Raw genomic sequence first — 16631 nt, 5'->3', positions numbered from 1 at the left:
GACAGGCAAGAGCCCTGCCTTTTGCTCTGCTGGTCATTGGCTGAAGAAACATGATTAGATGATTCCTTCCATGTCTATCTATCCATCTGTCCATCTGTCCTTCCCCCCCTCCCCCAGAGGGAAAAGCATTTTAATTAGTTAAGTATTCTAAATATCTAAAGCTCTTCTAGCTATGGTTAATGGATATGGTAAACTATACAAATGTTGTAGCCATTTGTGTACCTCAGACAGTTTCTTACGGAACACATTCTCATCCTCTATCCCAGTTAGCACCATTACTGTCTGGGGTTAAGACAAGATGTTTGCTCCTCACTGGCATCTGTCTTTTTCGTGTTGCCTTCCTTTCCCCCACAGTATGCTGTACCTTGATAAGCTGCCCCTGGACTGAGGACCTGGCAAGTCAGTTGGCCATATTTATTGATCTCCTGGTATATGGTCCACACCCTACTTGACACAAAAGCCCATATGAAACTGGGAGGCAGGCAGTTTCTAGTTTTGGCCTCATGGCTATTTTGCTCTAAAACAGCCCTCACTCTCGAGGACACACAGGACACATGTACTTGAGTTCTTGATGTGGGCTATGGGTGGGAGGCTCTTTGTCTCTTCAGAGATCACCTTAACCTAAACCGTCTGTCCTAACTTGTGGGTGTGGAACGGTAAGAGGCTGCAGTCCTGCCCTTGGTGACCATGGCAACGACTCCAGTCCCAGGAAACAGTTTAACAATGCAAAGTCTGTAAACTTTAAATATTCAGGGAAATGCAAACCAAATGTGCTAAAAGCTTATCTAGAATGTATGAAGTCCATGCTAAAAGCTTACCTAGGATGTGGAAGATATATGCTAATTCAAGCCTATTGAGAACTGAAACAAAAGGACCATTTGGCCTTTCCTCTCTGTATAAAAGGGACTCGATAATCTTGTTTGGGGCTCAGGATTGAAACAGAAAGCTCCAGAGTCAGGCAGGCCTTCAATAAACCATTTTTCCTTCTCAAAATCATTCCTGAGTCCTGGTCTCTCTATACGCAAATAATTGAACCTCTCTCAAATTCTACAACATTCTAGGTCTATAACAACAACAAAAATTTTTTCCCCAAGGATGAGGCATAGGTAACAGGGACTCTGAGAGTGTGTGGCCTAGAAGGCCCTTCACCATGATAGGCCTGAGCTATCACAGTCACGCCTGTTCTCAGCATACCCTCCCGGATGTCATTTTGAGGGTCCCATGAGGAGAGGCAGGTACACTTTTAAAAGTAGATGAATTTTTAAAACCATAAGCAATGAAGCATGAGGAAAGAACATAAATCAGCACAGTGTTTCTAGTTAGAATGAGGAACTAGGTTTAAAAAGGATTTAACTATGAAACTACAACTTACTTCATGACTCAAATATCTACCCCAGGGTAACTGGTCGTATGATCTGATTAACGGGCACCCACAAAATGGTTGCTCTTAAGGAGAGGGGTCAGATCATTTCCCACGGGCTGTGACAGTGTCCTGAGTTAATTGAATCAGCATATATGCCATGAGCCTATGACAATGCTGTGACCCTGTGGGCGGTCTAATAAATACTGATAACTGAGCAATGTCCCACTCTCAACTTCAGGTCTCCTGTATTTAATCTCTCTCCTTCCTGCCTACCATAGGGCCTGGAATCTTATTAAAGATACCTTTCAAGTTGTCTGTGTGTGTGAGATGAATTGAAAACCAACCCTCTCTATGCACATGGAGACTGATCACCAAAACGGTGATACTGTTTCCCTTATGCTCGTGTGTACATCATGCCCTCATTTTGCTGGGTGCAATCATTTTCTCTCTACCCTCATGCCAAACATCTGGCATTTTTTCCATGTGAAGGGAACGTAAGTTTTTTGTTTGGCTTTTTTTTCATAAAATAGTAGGGGAAATATGCCCTGTGCGATGTGGAAGACCTTATCCCTGCAATTCCTGTTATTTCATTCCCACTCTAAGCATAAATACTTACCTCTGACTGAGCCAAAGTTGAAGTGTTCAGGTCTTTATTGTTTTCTTTTAAATAATTCATACTTGGTGTGATGTGCACTTCTTGAAAAAAAAACAACTCAGAGTAAACCAGGGGAACTTTTTTTTTATAGACTTCTAGGTATTGTGGGGCGATCTTGTGGAGCAGGGATGCTGAGGGGAGCCGGAAGCTGGGACAGTGGAGCCAGCTCCCTGGACCACGACCCTGTGTCTATGGGAGGAAGGAAGAGCCCACCAGCCTGCCTCACCCCTGGCAGATGAAGGCAAAAGCTGGTCTTGGCCACAACAAAAAGGGATGTTTCTTCTTTCCTTCTTAAATCAACCTTTTCCTGACCCAGGACTCAGAGAGGGTGGAACATATTTTTCTCTTCTGGTTAGAAAAACAAACACAAACTCTGCACCTCCGGCTTCTTTCTGGCTCCTCACAGACTCCCTTAACCATCTCGCTCAAGGGGCAAACTGCTCGCTTTAATGTTCTTTTTTTTTTTTGATTATTTATTTATTTTAAAAAATTACATTCAAAAAATGCTTTAATGTTCTTGATCCCCAGCATCTCACAATCCCAGTATAATTCTAGGATACCTGGCCCTCACCCTCAGGCCTTGGCGAGAACCTCCCCCCACACGTCCCCTTGTTTTAAAGTATGGAATCACGATCCGAGACTTGTTCTTTCTCACTTGGGGGGATTTCCTTTGAATACAATCTAGCCTCTCAGATTCCCACGTCCCAAGAAGCTGTTCTCTGATGGTGGAACATTCTGTTGTTGTTCTTATTTTGTTCTTTTCATTAGGGAACATTTTTATTAGGGCCCTGTGAGTTGGAAAGACCCCATGCACAGAGAGAGGGTGACTGTTTCTCCCCCTTTCATGACCTCTGTCAGGAGGTCTTTTGTGTCTCCAGACAAGATATTACGGGGAGAAATGCTTAAAGCTCCGCTGAGGAAATATTGGGATTTGCAAAGAAACTACTAGCTAGGCTGGTCAGATAAATTAAAATTTCATGTCTATATTTTGGGGACAACTACTTTGTTTAGTTAATGTTAGAGGGGAAATATAGTTTGCTCTCAAGGGAGAAAAGCAAAGGAGAAAGGTATATGGACAACTGACAATGCTCCAATCACTTTCTCATGAATGGGTAAATCCAAGGATTACAGCCATTTCGAGTCTACTGGGAGTGATACAGGGTTCCTTCAGAGGTGGCAAAAGCCCCCTCACTATGGAGGTGGGGTGCTAAATTCTATTCATTTAACTCAGGTTCTCAGGAAGGGAAGTAATTACTTAATATTTGTTATTAATTAGGTGTCAGGCACTGGGCTGGGTACTTTTTCGTATGTCGTTTTATTTAATCTTCATACCAACTTGAAAAACAGGTATTTTGACTACAGTGTGTCTATTTGCTTTATTTTTATTTTTATTTTTATTTATATTCACATGACTCAGTCTCTTAGCTAGTCAGGTCGTTGCTCAAATGTCCTTTTTGGGGGATCACATGTACCATATAGATATGGAATCTCCTATCTCTAAGTACAGCTCCTGTCATTTTCAGTCTTGGTATAATCTTTTTGATACTGTTACATTCTGGGTAATTCTTGATTCCAACTTAATAATTCTCTCTTCAACTATGTCTAGTTTAGAATCTATCCTACAGTTTGTTTTTTCAGTTCCCATGGCTATGTTTTCTATATTTTTTTCTCCAAGATTTCTAATTTTAGATCTACCTGTGCTTAATACATTTCTGCCTGTTTTATTGGGATAATATATTATCTTTTTGGGGGGGCAATTTCTTTATTTATATATTTGAGGATAGCAAATGTACGTATTTTCAAGGTTTTTTTTCCAGAAATTTTTAATTTTAGTTTTTTCTGGAAAAAAATCATTTTCCAAATAATTGATTTTATTGAATTTCTTGTTATAAGGTTTGTGTTTAAAGGATTATCGTATGTGGGAAATATTATTTTTTCCTTCCTTTCTGTTCCTCTGTGTATCTACCCTTCCAGGGGTTGTGTTCAAGTCCCATTCTTTAGGGACTAAACTATACCCCAGGCAGTGGCTGGCAGCAGATTTCCTGGGCTCCTTTCATAAGCCAGGGAGTCCCTGAGCACTGAACTTGACTGTGGTTCTCCTGCCTCCCATGGAACATTTTATCCTGGGGTGCACTATTATCCTCAAAAGCCAAACTCACAGGTACTGTCCATTTCCAGGTCCAGAGGCCAGAGTGCCTGCAGAGCAGCCCCGACTCTGTTTCACATTTTGGTTCCAGGTCCATGGATGATGGGTTGGATGGTATCCCCCCAAAAGTGTTGAATTTTTAACCTCTAGTACCTCAGAATGTGACCTTATTTGGAAATAGGTCATTGCAGATGAAATTAGTTAAGATGAGGTCATAGTGGCATAGGATGGACCCACAATCCAATATGACTGGTATCCTTATAGGAGGGGAGAAGAGATACATATTAATACCTCTAAATGTTTTTCAAACAATATTGAAAAATATAATACATAAAGCAAAAGTTTTTATAATCCCATCCCCCAGGCATAAATATTGTCTGTTAACGTTCTTCTAGGCTTCTCTAGATAGATAGACAGGTCATTCTACAAAAGTAGGATGCATACAATTTTATAACATGCCATTTCATGTAAAAATGTTTTGAGTATTGTTTTAGTTTGCTAAAAGCTGCTAGGAGCAATATACTAGAAGTGGGTTGGCTTTTATAATGGGAATTTATTAGGTTAAAAAGTTCTGTCCAAATCATGGCATCATCAGAGTTGCTGTCTCACCGAAGGTTGGCTGCTGGTGATCCTGGACTCCTGCCTCTTGGCAAGACACAATGGCAGCCGGTCTGGGTCTCTGCCTTCTCCTCCAGGCCCATTTTCTTCCCAAGCTCTGCTGTGGGCCATCAAGTACACGGCAGGGTACAATGCCTGTCTGCTACTCTCTCCGCTCTCCTCCAGGCCTCATTGCTAGTTCTGCTTCAGGCTTCTCCATCTGTGACTTTTCTCTCTCCTGGGTTTCTCTGAGCTCCTGGGTTCCTTCTCTCCATTTCTCAGGCTTTTTCTCTGGGTGTCTGTGGCTTTTTAGTCCTCTCAATATATAGGGCTCCAGTAAAAGGATTAGAACTCCCCCCACCCCCACCCCCAAAAAAAGAACCCACCCTGGGTTCTGCAATCTAATCAAAGGACTTTAACTGAAGTGATCTAGCCAAGAGTGATCTAATTAAAAGGTCCCCTTGGGGAGCAGATGTAGCTCAGTGGTTGAGCTTCTGCTTCCCATATACGAAGTCCTGGGTTCAATCCCCAGTTACCTCCTTAAAAAAAAGTTCCCTTAACTGAACCTAACCAAAAGTTCCCATATACAATAAGTTTACATGCATCGGAATGGGTTAGCTTAAGAACATAATTTTCTGGGATCCACAAAAGACTCAGATAAGCACAAGTATCTTTATAGGAACAGCATTTCTAAGTGTACATTTTTAATGGGTACATAGTATTTTATTGTATTAATATACATCAATTAATTTACCCAGTCCCCTATCGTTGAATATTTAGGTTATTTCCAAAGTTTTATTATTAAAAAAGGCAGCAATGACCATCCTTGTACATACATTTTGAGGCATTTGATTATCTTTCCAGGATATGTTTCTCACTTCTTAAATTCTAACACTGTCATTTCCCTTTGGGACTTGGCAAGGTTTGGCAAGTCCTCCTAGGACTTGTCCTGTCAGTTTCATATATGCCCTTTTCATTCACTGCCTCATTCATTTATATTTTCAACAAACATTTACTGAGTGTGTATTCTGTGCCAGCCACTGTGCTGGGGTTTGGGGAGACAAGTATGGATAAGTTTTGGTTTATTATCCTTAAGTAGGAATGAGGAACTAACCTCTATGGAGCGCTTTCCAGGTACTGTACAGGGTTCTTTATCTCATTTATTCATCCTTGAAAAAAATTGGAGAGTGTTTAGCATTATCTCTTTTACATAACTGAAGAAAAGAAAGATCACAAAGATTGAGTAACTTACCCAAGATCAGTTAGTAAGTGGCAAAGTTGGGATTTGAACTCGAGTCTGATTTCTTTCTGTCACACATAGTTTAAGGAAAGAGACCCAAAAACAAATGACAAAACCCAGTCTTGAGTGCTTCCTAAAATCTAGGCAGAGGGATTTATCTGGGTCCATTAAGCATGATGCTCAGCAGGCAGCTTTCTAAATGCTCAGGTTAAAGGGGCACAACCAGACCTTAAGTGATTTCAGCCCTGACTCTACAGCTCCAGAAGGCCCTTGGTAGACTGGAATGTTTGCCAGCGGGAAAGTCGAAGAGTAGGAGGCTGTTTCCAAACAGTCACAGAGAAGCCGAAAGGCGCAGGCTTCCTGGAAAGATGAAAGCAGCAATGGGAATGTGGGTAGGGCCCCAGGAAAGAAGAGGTTGGAGGAAAGGGACAAACTGCTGGGAGTCTTTAGGCTCAGTTTGGTGAGGTGACATCTGAGGCAGGTGATGCCTCCACACAGGCCAGCCCTTGGAATAAGCATGCATTTTACCAGAGGCCAGGCAGGGAGGAATCTGGACATTGCCTCCCAGGCACGGGGCTGCAGGAGCTGATTAAGCTTGGAGGGTTTGTGACTCAGAGTTGGCTGAACGCTTTAGATTTGACTAGATGAGATCTACAAAGCTGACCAGGTAGCAGCACCCCATGATGTCAGGCCAGGAAGTACTTCCCCAAATCAACAGGCCTTAGCTCTTTCTTACCCCGTCTAAGATCTGCATTTCAGAGCCCGCGCATGTGGGTGGTTCAGAGGGAACCGACCATGCCTTTGGGACTATCTCCAGCCTTCCTTTGCTTGGACCTGTTTCTAGCAGCTCCCTCGCACAGTGCTCAGAAATCCACGGGAGGGATTGTGGCATAGTGCAGTGACTTTCCAACTCATTTTACCCCCCACCCTCCTTTTTTTCCCCACAAACAAAATCTTAGAGGGAGTGCCAGTATATAAAGTAAGTTTAATTGGAGCACCTAGGGGACGTTAGGACCTCCTTCCAATCTGAGGATGCTCCAGAGCGGACGTGCAAACATTTGGCAGGACAGTTTAAAAACCACTGCCATAGCCAGGAAAGCACTGAATTTGAAGTTGGAATACAGGTTCTAATCCAGGCTCTGCCACTGAGAAATAGTGTGACTTTAGAGAAGTCATTTAACCTCTTTTAATTCCTACATTTCACCTATGAAATGAAGATAAAATACTTCTTGTCTACTTCAGCATGTGTTGTGAACATCAAGTGCAAGCCATGAGGATAAAAACAGCTACAAAATGCCCTATATAAGTGAAGGGCTCTTTCCCTTGGCTTTCCACATATGCATAGTCCCCAGACATCCTTGGGTAGGGAACAAGCCACACCCCATGGGATACAGAATGTGGTCCACTTACTTTGGTGGTTTCCAAAGAGAAAAGGTCTGTTCTCTGACAGATTTCTGCACCTCAGTCCCTCACATCGGGGACCTGAACCTGCTGCCTTCAGGCACACTCACCTGGATCATGGTCCCTTCAGTAGCTTTGTGTGACCTCAGCCAACCTTGTCACTTAGATTTATGACCTTCTGGGAAATCCATTTTAGCAGGGTATAACAAAGTCACTTCCTCTCTTTCTCTAAGCTTACTCCAGGTCCATACAAAATAAAAATGTGACCTCTTCTCTGAATTGTTTTTTTGCAGAAAAACTTACTTCTAGTGGGTCACCTTTTGCTCAGTGCTTTATATTGCAGGATTTTATGTGATGGAGAATAGTCTAAGATGGTGCTCCAGGTCCTCACCCAGGCAAAGCCAGTGATCCAGGGATGAAGGTGGTGGTGGTGGTAGTGGTGGTGGGAAAGTGGTCTCTTGGTGGGGTTCATCAAAGGGGACCAGGTCTTCAAAGTCATGGGCTGATTTAAATAGTGGACTTGATTTGGAGGGTCATTTAGTAAATTATGGTGACTGGGCTTTCTCAACTGCTCTACCAGCTCCCATACTGCTAAGGTTCTCCTATTGCATGACCCCCAGGGCAGGTTTTGAAACTGGCTGGGGTGGCAAGTATTGTATCTCCATGTCCCCAGATGGTCACCAGCTATATACCAAAGCTCAGGGTAAGGGTGTTGAATTAAATTGGATACTTTGTTTTCCTGGGTAGCAACTCAACTGGTGCCATTTTGATGTCTACTAGTAGAATGGTTTCAGGTCCATGACGCTAACAGTCAACTGTTTTGAGAGAGAGAGTTGGCTGTCCTGAGGGGCCAATGTTTTGGTTGACCCAGTATGGACTGGGCAGGAATTGGATTTCATATGGGGGCAGCAGATTAATAAAGCTTAAAATGGAGTATGCAGCTGCTTACTCTAAGGAAGAGATTTACTTTCTCCTTTTGCATCTGTTTTGAGATTTCCTACAGGTTCATAACCCACTTGACTTCAGTGGGACCTTAGAGAGACTCTTTTTGGAACAGGGCAGCCCATCTTCACATTTTCTTTTGAATGACATAGTCCAGTGAAGAGGAAGAATAAATAAGGTGAAGTGGGAGAGCAGAGGACTCTAGTTCTGAGATTCCTGGCAGTGAGATCCCCTCTTCTTGCCAGAGGGCCACTTGGGGCTTTCATTGTTTGTCCTCTTCCCACCACTCAGATCTGGTCCTTGATGTTCCTCTAAAATGTGGTAATCCCTCTGGGCCAGATTTCAGGACTTTGGAGTTCTTCCAGAGAATGATGCAGGGAGAGAAGCGTCTTTGCTTTTTCCACCCTCTCCACTCCCACAGCCCAGTCTTTCTTTCTGCAGTGTCAGGGAGACTTGGTGCATCCCACGCAAAGCGTTCATCCCAGTGGATGCCCTGCAGGGTTGCCTGTGCTCCAGCCTGCCAGCCAACGTGACCAAGTGCCTGGCACCAAGGGTGGCGCATCCCGGCCCCCGGGGCTCACCAGACCCAGGACCCAAGACCACAGAACTCATTGGTGATTAGGTGTAACATTTGTTTTGTGCCAACGCCTTTAATTCTCATCTCTGGTTGTGTACAATAAAGGTACCAGGGTGTGAACGGGAGGATTGAAATCTCAATATAATTGATTTTAACTTCCTTCCCCACCAGACCTTTTACCGAGCTATTAATTTCCCCCATTTTTCTTCTTTCATTTTCTCTGTTCAACCTCTGTTTAGGGAGCTAATGAACCATGACAAGAACAAAAGGCTGGCAGCCAGGGGAAGGGGGAAAACAAGGAGGCCCAACAATCTGCAGACTGGCTCACGGGGCTCCTGAACTGATTGTGTACCAGCTCAGGAGGGCAATATACTTTACCCTGCTCAATATACTTTACCCTGCTCATAACTGCATCAGTCCCTCTCTCCATGGGGCCCACCCACCCAGGCAGAAGTGCAGAAACAGAAACTTTGCTTCTAGGGTGGGAGCAGAAGGAGGAACTGGCTGGTAAAGGAAGGAGCAGTCCTGTTTGAGAGGTCTAGGACATCTCAGCTTCAGAACTGGCCGGCAAGCATGGCGAAATGCAAATCCTCACAGCTGTAGGGTGTGAAACCAAAGTAGCCTTGGTTAAGGCTGAAGGGGCAGATGGCCACCTGTTTTGCATATGCTGGGTTCTGGCTCCCTCCAGGTGTAGGTGCCACATTTAGCCATTCCCCACCACTGAGCCGGGGCTAGGAAGGGACTGGCTTGCCCCCTCAGCATGACAAATTGGGCCCAGGCCATTCCAGTGTTGGGGAAAATCACAACTACTTCTCTTTCCCTCAACCAAATCTGAATATCATAGATTTGAATTCTGGCTAAAAGGGACTTAAAGGGTTGTTGACTCTTCCTTAGTCATATTGATCTGTCAAGCCCATCTCCTTCCTACTCCTAAAACATCACCAAGGTCCAATAAAAATAAAAATCGGGGAGCAGATGTGGCTCAAGCAGTTGAACTGCTGCCTTCCACACGGGGGGTCCTGGGTTCGGTTTCTGTGCCTCCTGAAAAAACAAAAGCAAACAACTAGCAAAACAAATGATAAAACCAACTCAGGGAAGTCAATGTGGCTCAATGTGCTGGCTTCCCACATCTGAGGTCCTGGGTTCAATCTCTGGCCCCTAGTACCTAAAAAAAAAATTGGGGTTATTAAAGAAATTTCTGTTCTTGCTATGGGCTTTGGCCTGAACTGTTTCCACTAACCTTCTACCACGTGACTTATGTGATCATCACCCTTTGGACCTCTGATGCCACGATTCCTTCTTGTGGCCCGGTTTCTCACCCCTTCCACCCGATGGCTTGTTAGCCTCTCTGACCTTCAGTTTTGCTTTCTTTTCCAACCATAGTTATTATTCCAGTGAGCTGCCTCGAGCCACCCAGGCTTATTCCTAGGACCCCATGCATGGCCCTGGGTCTGCCGCCCAGTTCCCAGGGGCCTGGAGGAGGGTGGCCACCTCAAATACCAGAAGAGGAGGAAAGAGGAGGTTTGCAGCAGTGTGTGTCCTGAGGGGAGAGGCCTGTGCCCCTCAGGCCTTGTCAGTGCTCCAGAGCTGCAGCCTCCTCTCAGCTGTGGGATCTGGGCAGACCCCTGAAGGGACAGGCCGTGGAACAGAGCCCTTTTTGCCACACCCCAGGGGCATCTGTGTTGTGCTAAAGGCATGGCACCTCTACTGTGTTTTTGAAAACCTTCACATCAGGCAGATGAAAATTTCCCTTTTTAAATAGAGGGCAAGGGTGTGCTGTGGGGGGCGGGTGGGAGAGGGAAGGCTGGTGGTTGTCCACAGGGTGTGAGGCATCCAGCTGTGGCACGGTGGCTGCTGTGCATCAGTGGTGGTCAGGGCTGGGTGCGGGCTTGTCCAGAGGTCTCTGTGACCTTGTGTGAGGAGGATGGGGAGTGGGGAAGCCAAGGAAGGAGGGGGGATTCTCAGATCCCCTGCCCCGTCTCTACCTCAGGCAGCCTGCCCAGACCCGTGAGTGAGAGCATGTTCCCTTATTTGGTCCTGGGAATAAGGGCTGTTCTCTTGCCAGGAGAAAGCTATAGATTCGGATGTCTCCATTCCTGACTGTGACTGGATTCTAGTCACTGGAATAGCAGGTGAACAAGAGTAGGGGGCTAAAGTGGATGGCGGGGCTGGGGGATGTTATCCCCCATAATCCCACCTTGTTTATTTCTCACCTTGGTGTTTTTTCACAGTTCAGTGACATGTTGACTGGTTACCTACAGAGCAGGCTGCTGTATGAACGTGCGGTGAGGTACAACAGTGACAACCAAAGAAACAGAAGTCGCAAGGAGTTAAATATCTGATAAGATAGGACCCAAGAAGATACAGCAGAATCTTTATAGCCAGGTATAAGAATTACATAAAAGGCAAAAAAAAAAAAAAAAAAAGGAATTACATAATCCACAGCCTCATAAATTTTTGAGATAGTGGAGGCAGAAACATTCCCCAGGAGTTGTTAAACAGGCACATAGACAAACACAGCTCTGTGAGCCCTTAGATCAGCCTTGGAGGCTGACACAGATCCTTCAGATGTTCTGAAACCGCTTTCAATTGTTTGAAGCTCACACAAGCATTTTGGTTTACACATTGTTTTGAAGGGTTCATTCTGGAAGAGGTATTGGCTCCTCTGGGAATCGCTTCTGAGCACCTCTGGAGAACAGCTACTGGAAAGGAAATCACCCTGTGTAGATGAGGGCTGGTGCCTGAAAGAGGGGTGTCAGGAATACGATCACCTCAAAAAATAGTACAATGGTGGACCCACCCCCAAACCTCCACTCTTAGATCAAGCCAGTCATGCAACTGACCTCTCACTTGAGGGGATTGTTTGTGCTTATTTGTTTCTGCTGTGCAGAAGGAAACAGGTGTGAGAAAGGTAAGTTATAAAAGAAAACTTCTGCCTTACCCTAATTAACTGGGAACCGATGTAAAGAAGATTTCCTTTTTATGGATTTAAAGCTGCATAGAGTCAGATAATTCTGTGTTGGGGGTGGGGGCTGTCCGGGGCCTTGTAGGATGTTTAGCCACATCCCTGGCCTCTGTCCACTAGCCCACCTTCCTGTTAGGACAATCAGAACTGTCTCCTGACACTGCCAAATGCTCTTGGGGACAAAACTGCCCACCATTGAAATGCTGATGAATAGAGATGAAAAGGGTTGGGGTCTGAGGCAGTACCAGGGCTACCCTCTGGCAATGGTTTTGGAAAGGGCTTGACTTCCAAAATGGAAGTAGCATCATATCTGGGTCAGGGAAGGTCGTGGGGTCCCATGTGACTCAAATTTAAGCAACGGATTAGTGCCGTCTCAAGAAACAAATTTTGGGAGGCGATTGTGGCTCAACTGATAGAGCGGCGTCCCCCTACCATATGGAGGGTCCAGGGTTTGATCCCCAGGGCCTCCTGACCCATGTGGTGAGCTGGCCCATGCACAGTGCTGCCACAACAAGGAGTGCTGTGACACGCAGGGGTGTCCCCCACGTAGGGGAGCCCCACACACAAGGAGCGCACCCCTCAAGGAGAGCCGCCCCATGCGAAGAAAGCGCAGCCTGCCCAGGAGTGGCGCCACACACACACGGAGAGCTGATGAAGCAAGATGATGCAACATAAAAGCAACCCAGTTTCCTGGTCCTGCATGACAAGAATGCAAGTGGACACAGAAGAACACATAGCGAGTGGACACAAAAGAACAGACAATGTGGGGGAGGACAGGGAGAGAAATAAATTAAAAAAAAAAAGAAACAAATTTCAGGGTACCCAATTGTTGACATAAATTAGTTTTATAAGGTTGTTAATTAAATATGTATAAGTGTAACACCAGGCATGCATCCCACAGACTTGTAACTTCTGTACAACCATAAAACCAAAACAAATTCACGATTTTGACAAATCAAATACAAACCAATAGGGAAGCGGACTTGGCCCAACGGATAGGGTGTCTGCCTACCACACGGGAGGTCTGTGGTTCAAACCCTGGGCCTCCTTGCCCCATGTGGAGCTGGCCCATGAGCAGTGCTGATGCATGCAGGGAGTGCCGTGCCACGCAGGGGTGTCCCCCACGTAGGGGAGCCCCCCACACAAGGAGTGCACCTGTAAGGAGAGCCACTCAGCAAGAAAGAAAGTACAGCCTGCCCAAGAATGGCGCCGCACACACGGAGAGCTGACACAGCAAGATGATGCAACAAAAAGAACACAGATTCCCGGTGCTACTGATAAGGATAGAAGCGGTTACAGAAGCACACACAGTGAATGGACACAGAGAGCAGACAACTGGGGGGCAGGGGAGGGGAAGGGGAGAGAAATAAATAAAAAATAAATCTTTAAAAAACAAAAACAAACCAATAAAACTCAAGTTAAGAACATCCATTTAATAAGACAGATGACATGATTTTTGTGCAGTAAATTGCCCCCTCCCATGGTTCTTCTGGGCCAGGCATGCTTGTACATATATGTTGTCCTGTGACTCAAATCTCATACGACATTGACTCTTTAAACTCCTGTGAAGACTTTGTAAGCCTTCCAGGAGGTCATCCGGCAAACACAACTTTACTCAAAAGGTCATTTAGGTTTGCTCTTTGGCTCAAACAATTAAAGTAGTACATCTTGGGGAGAAGATGTAGCTCAGTGTTTGAGCACCTGCTTCCAATGTATGACATCCTGGGTTCAGTCCCTGATACCTCCTAAAAAAAAAAAGCACATCTGGACCCTGGCATGGCCATAAACACAGAGTGGATGCTGGCACTGTTGGCTTTCAGGTGGGCATAGGATGACTTGGAATACACTCATGTGCTTTAGATTCTTGTCAAGATGAAAATAATTTTTCTTAAAAATTTTTTAGTTTCCACAGAGAATTTCCAAGGATATATCAGGAGAGTCTCGAGGAGCTCTGATGGGGTCTGATCCTCTTTTGCTGATGAGAAAGGTGGCCCTGAGAATTGCCTGGGGAAGCACAGCTGCTGAGAGGCAGTGCCAGCTGGAAGGAGCCTCAGGTCTGGTCACCAGGCTCTCCACCTCCTCCGGGCTTCTTCTAACAGGACCCTGTAGAATTCTGGTGTGGAATGGTGCATAAGACTTGGCTTATTGTTTTAAATATTCATTCAACTGAACTGAAGGTTTGAAGTTCAGCTTTTAAAGGAACTAAATTGAACTTGGGTGTTTCTTTTTTTAAATCCTGATCATTTGAGTAGTTTGCAGTATGGTTGGAAAGCACTGTGTTGTGCAAAATATATAATATACATACATAAGGTTTACAAAGTAAAAACCCACGAAACCACAGCCAGGCCCAGACATAGGACATTTCCATTGCCCCAGAAGCCATTAGAATATTCTTCCTGATCATGAACCTTCCTTTCCCCTAAAAGTAAGCACCATCCTGACTTTTATTATAATGATTTCCTTGTATTTATTTATAGTTTTACCACCTACATCTTCATCCCTAAACAGCATAGTTTATTTTGGTCTGTTTTTAAGCTTTATATCAAAATATTGATTGAAATATTCTACTTACTCTAAATATTTGTATCCTGCTTCTTTTGTTCAACATTATGCGTATGAGATTCATCCACAGTGTTGCAAGTGGCTCTAGTGCTTACTTATTCTTTCTGGTTTGGGCAGACATTTGGGTTGTTTCCAGCTAGGGAATATTATGAACAATCCTACAACCTTTCTCGGCTCTATCCTGGTCCACAATGTATACCTATACACCTACCTCCATGGCATTTATCCAGCAGTGGCATTTCTTTAATCGTGAATAGGTGTATATGAATCTTCATTTTAGTAGATAAGGGCATCTATTTTCCAAATTATTGTGTCAGTTTTAACTCCCATCAGTGCTGTACAAAAGTTCTTGTTCTCCATCCTCACCAGTACTTGTTATTGTTTAACTTTAAAATTTTAGCCAATCTGGTGGGTGTGTAGTGATATTTCATTGTGGGTTTAATTTGCATTTCCCTGATGGCAAATAAAGTCAAACACCTCTTCCTACAGTTATTGGCCACCTGAATTCTCTCTCTCTCTCTCTCTCTCTCTTTTTAAAAGATTTATTTATTTATTTCTCTCCCCTCTCCCCCCCACCCCTGTTGTCTGTTCTCTGTGTCTATTTGCTGCGTCTTCTTCTTTGTCCGCTTCTGTTGTTGTCAGCAGCATGGGTATCTGTGTTTCTTTTTGTTGCGTCATCTTGTTGTGTCAGCTCTCCGTGTGTGCGGCGCCATTCCTGGGCAGGCTGCACTTTCTTTCGCGCTGGGCAGCTCTCCTCAGGGGGCGCACTCCTTGCGTGTGGGGCTCCCCTGTGTCGGGGATACCCCTGCCTGGCACGGCACTCCTTGCACACATCAGCACTGTGCATGGGCCAGCTCCGCACGGGTCAAGGAGGCCCGGGGTTTGAACTGCGGACCTTCCATGTGGTAGATGGACACCCTCTCCACTGGACCAAGTTCATTTCCCTCTGTCTTTTTTTAAAAGACTTATTTATTTATTTCTCCCCCCTCCCTCCATTGTCTGTTCTCTGTGTCCATTCGCTGTGTGTTCTTCTGGTTCTGCTTGTATTCTCATTAGGCAGCTCTGGGAACTGCTCCTGGGACCGTCTGGAGTGGGATAGAGGCGATCATTCTCTTGTGCTACCTCGGCTCCCTGTTCTGCTACGTCTCTTATATTGTCTCTCCACTGTTTCTCCTTTTGTTTCATCAACTTGCTGCGTTAGCTCTCCATGTTGGCCAGCACTCCTGTGTGGGCAGTGCTCCTATGTGGAGCAGCACTCAGTGTGAGCTGGTTTGCAGCGTGGGTCACCTTGCCTTCTCCAGGAGGCCCTGGGTATCAGACCCTGAACCTCCTATATGGTAGACGGAAGCCCAATTTCTTGAGCCACATCCACTTCCCAGCCTGAATTCTCTTTTATGTGATGTTCATGTTCAAGTCTTTTGCCATCTTTCTATAGTCAAATTAAAAATTTCTATTTAAATGATTTATCTTTATCAAAATTTCATTTAATGGCAAAGTATGCCAATCTTCTAAGCTACAACTGCTCATTTGAAAATTATATACAGAATGAGGCAAAATGTCCAAGATCTGCAAGCTCAAAAGTTATTTGTTTTTCAACTCCAAATTGTTGAAAGATAATAACAATGAATGTTCACAGGAAAATACCTGAGATCGTTTTTCTCCTGTCTCCATTTTTCAAATCCAGCATTCATTTATTGAATTTTCCCTACTTGTTCTTGCAGTATGGTGGAGTTTTTCGTTTGTTTGCTTCCTGATATTTCACAAAAACAAGCTTTCGCCTATACATTATAGTCCTTTGTTAAAAACCACCAAGTTTAGATAAAATCATTTATTATTCCATTCTTTACTTTTCAGGGCTCTCTGTTGGATGCATTGTTGTAAGTTAGCTAAATTTTAACAATAAAGTAGTGCCACTTTTATATATATAACTTCTGCAGCTGAGAGAATAAAAGTAAAATATAAATATATATAGGGCTACAACAGTTATACATATATAACAATATTTATAACCACCTCATCTTAACCTGAGAAAAATATCTTTTAGACATTTGGGTCTGAACTCACTGGCAAGCAGTGAAGCCCATATATTCTACCATTAAATAAATTATTCAGTAATCTGTGATGTCCTTGTAACATGAGAATCCCCTATTAAAAAAAAATAGCTGCACTGCTTACAGAGGCAC

General features: G+C 44.3%; 1 non-coding gene across 1 annotated transcript; it reads right to left on the bottom strand.

Annotated features, from left to right (window-relative positions):
• Positions 1-218: 218 nt before the first annotated feature.
• Positions 219-318, bottom strand: LOC111760477 (small nucleolar RNA SNORD22). The gene has a single exon (XR_002794150.1). It is a non-coding gene; the product is annotated as a small nucleolar RNA SNORD22 (small nucleolar RNA).
• Between the last annotated feature and the right edge of the window lie 16313 nt (positions 319-16631).

Source organism: Dasypus novemcinctus, chromosome 13 (assembly GCF_030445035.2).
Source record: "Dasypus novemcinctus isolate mDasNov1 chromosome 13, mDasNov1.1.hap2, whole genome shotgun sequence".
NCBI lineage: Eukaryota > Metazoa > Chordata > Mammalia > Cingulata > Dasypodidae > Dasypus > Dasypus novemcinctus.
This window is presented reverse-complemented; position numbering and strand designations above follow the sequence as displayed.